At 51.3% G+C, this 3,390-nt stretch overlaps 1 protein-coding gene across 3 annotated transcripts in view; it reads left to right on the forward strand.

Moving 5' to 3' along the window:
* FBLN2 (fibulin 2) overlaps positions 1–3,390 on the forward strand; it is a 96,936-nt gene that overhangs the window by 24,501 nt on the left and 69,045 nt on the right. The window contains exon 1 of one of the 3 annotated variants that reach the window (XM_039886589.1): positions 253–272. The exons of the other annotated variants lie outside the window; for them this stretch is intronic. The gene's annotated coding sequence lies outside the window, so the exon portion shown is untranslated. Of the gene's footprint in view, positions 1–252; positions 273–3,390 lie in introns of those variants that run through there. 3 annotated transcript variants of the gene reach the window in all.

Here is a 3,390-nt window from a genome sequence, read left to right on the forward strand (position 1 = left end):
GGAGTGGGCCAGCTCTTGGAGTAGCAGTGGTGAATGGGTGGGGAACCTTAGCGCCCTGAGCCTGCAGGGTTGGGGAGAGGCAGCTCTTGGAACTCAGCAGGGACACCCAACAGGAGCTACGACTGTGGGGGAGGGGAACAGCCACCAAACCCCTACCAGGAGGGAAAGAGAGAGGGGTGGGAAATAAAACATCAATCTCTCTCCTATCCTCTGATCTCCTGTCAGCGGCTGCCATTGGAAGATGTGGGAACCTGTGGACACAGTTTGAAGAGGTCAGCCTCCTGGGTGCAGAGCAGGGTGGAGAAGGGTCTGGAGTGGATCTGGGGATATGTGCCAGCATGGTGGCCTACCCCTGCTGTGCCCACCTACCACCACACAAGTACCCAATGACCACTGTGGGCGTGTGGACCTGGCGCAGACGTCTTTGGGTAGCTCACTGGGCACGAGAACTTGGCATCATATACTGCTCATGTGGACTTAATTGCATATGTGCTGCTGTCTAGAGTATCTGCTCCAGTGGTCACTTAGGTCAGCTGGCATTATAATAATCATCATCTTAAAGAATAATCATCTCATTATTATGGATGTGCATGCATTATCCAGCTTTTCATTCAGTGTTGTATGGTAAATACTTTGGGGTTTTGCTTTATCTCTCCCTGGTCCCCTGTGACTCAGCTCTCAGGCATTAGACACCCTGGGTACAGGGTCTTTGGGACCAGTCTAGGGCTCCCCTCTCCAGGGAGGTCAGGTCCCCTTTCTCAGCCCCTCCCCTTTTAGCTTTTTTTAGATTGGAGGTTAGGGGCCCATCTGCAGAAGCTGGACATTCAGGGGCCATTTGCTGTGGGTGCCATGGGAAAATAGAAATTGGAGATCCTGTGAGGGACATATTCCAGTCTGAGAACCAGCAATGTAGTGATTATATCTTCCTACTTCTCATTTGTATTAATGTTTCCCAGTCCTGGTCGCTAATTTCCAGGGACAGGTTGCTCACCCCTCTACTTTGCAGCCTGGTCTGTCCTTGACCTGCAGAAAGCTTTTCCCATGTAGAGCTGAGATCTGTCGTCTCCCCCATCCCACTCCCACCAATACACATCTATAGAACCACGACCCATCTAGAAGAGCTGTAGAAATGTGCTCTTCTCCAGGTAAGTCACCCCAAGGGGCCTGGCTCCTTCCCCGCTGGGCTCCCTCCTCCAGACACATCCCATCCCTCTCATGGACGGGCACACAACCTTCAGATAGCACAAGGGGCTCTGAGCAGCATGCAGGGGGCCCAGACCTCCGTTCTCCCAGCTGGAGGCCACAGTGGGAATGACCATGGGCTTTCCAGTTCAGAGGTGAGCCTGGGGAGACTCTGAGTTTAAACATACCCAGCCACGTGTGAGTGAGTGGAGAGGCCATGTAGGCTTCAAGGGAAACTGAGAGCCTACCTTCTGTGTGACATCTCAGGGTAGCCAAGACTCAATAGTTTTCAAGAGGAGTTGGAAATCTGAATTTTCACGTGACCATTTCAATTTGTAAATGCTGGTAACTAATTTAAATATCAGCCATATGGGACAAACAGATGCAGTCACGGGCTAGATAGTGCCATGACCGAAGGTGTAGTAGAACCTTTTCACAGATACAGATACAGATGCAGAGCTGAGGCTCAGAGAGGACAAGGGCCTTGCTTAAGTTTACACAGCAAATAAGGAGAACACAAAGCCAGGGCCTGATGTTCTTTATCATTCCTCTGGGCCTCAGATGGGGATGAGGAGTGAACCCAAGATCTAGAATCATCTGGATGTGGGCCAGAACGTGTGGGGGCCAAAAGGGTGAGCAGCACTAGGAGACTGACTTGTAGTAGAATTTGAGGTAGGGTGGGTGGGGTGCAATAGCCTGGCTGGGAATAAAAGTTGTCTGAGAGAAGCCTGCCAACCTCTGTGGGAATATTTCTCTCTTAGGATGTATTCATGTGAGTGTGTGATGAGTAGAAAGGCAGGTGGACGGCAAGAGGAGGGTTTCGGTCTTGGTCTGCAAAGATTTCCTTTCTTCAGTGACACTGTTGAGAGTGGACTCTAGGGCTCTGTACCCTACACCCCATCGCCATGTAGAGAATCATTGATTTGTCACTGGGGATTGCAGGCCCTGGCTCTCTCAGCAACAGATTTCTAATCATACTGGTTTTATGGAGCCCTGCACCCTTCTGAGGTAGCTTTTCCACTTTGGGCTTTGCCTTCTACTTCCTTTCTCTTCTTTGTAAGAAACTTTTAAGAAGTTGTTATTGTTTTTAGGTTTGAAATTACAAACATTTTAAAATACCGGAAGTGTCACTTCATTGTCTTTTTGTCCCTTTAAAAAAAGAATCGGACAGTTTTAGCAAAGTGACGGCAAACAGTGGCCCAGGATTGGGAGCTGGTAGTGGGTTGAGAAGGAGCCCTCATCTGTGATTCAGGAGCACACAGCCTCATTCGGGGCAGGGCTGGTCCTCAAGCCTTGGTGGGCAGTGTGGAGCAGGATGGTGGTGGGGGAGAATGATGACTGGTGAGAATTTGAGTGGCGAGGAGGGGCTGGGGAAGTAGAGGGTCCTGTGGGAGTGTCATGTGAGGGCCCATGAGAGAGGAGGGTTGGACATCTCCCACAAGGACTCTGGACCTTTCCTTGCTGGTGACTGGGTGCAGGGGCAGGGTTTGGGGCTTCTGGTGTGTCAGGTCAGCTGCTCTCAGTCACACTGGCTTTTCAGAGAAAGAGCAGTGGTAGAATTGAGGAGGGCAGGGAAGTGAGGGCTTTGTCCTACACCTAGAGAGAGGCGGGCAGAGAGTGGAGGGCTGTTCATGGGGGTGAGTGGATAGGACTTGAGAGGTATGCGGATTGACGAGGGCGAGAGCTTTTAGGGGCAGTGGGTGTTTAGGATAATCCTGGGAATGGTGCTAATCTTTGCTGGGGCAGCTGACAAGGTTAGTAGTTATGTCTTGCAGTCCAAAGAATTCTCTTGGGTGTGTGGGGATTGTTTCTGAGTCCTGGGGTCTGCTGAGGGCTGTGGTGGGAGAGTTGGCTGACTGTGCCAAGGCCTAGAAGGAGGCCTGTTCCTGCGCATGTGACCTTATCCTCTGGCCATCAGCCACAGGTCTCTGAGCGGATGGCTGGGGAATCAAACAGGATTTAGGGGGAGAGGAATTGGTTGGTTGTGTGTGTGTGCATGCATGCAAATGTGTGGGACTATGTATATGAGACCTCCTGTGGTGTCCTGGCACATGAGTGAGGCTGTAGGTGAGAAGGTGTGTGTAACTGTGCGTGGAGGGTTGGGGCAGGCATGTGAACAACTGAGGGTGCCTATGATAGAGGGTGTGAGAGACCCAGAGTGCCCCCAGGTACTCTGTGTCCCAGTGAATGAATATGACTGAGCTAGGG

This window comes from Pteropus medius, unplaced genomic scaffold (genome assembly GCF_902729225.1).
Source record: "Pteropus medius unplaced genomic scaffold, Ma_sr-lr_union100, whole genome shotgun sequence".
Lineage (NCBI taxonomy): Eukaryota > Metazoa > Chordata > Mammalia > Chiroptera > Pteropodidae > Pteropus > Pteropus medius.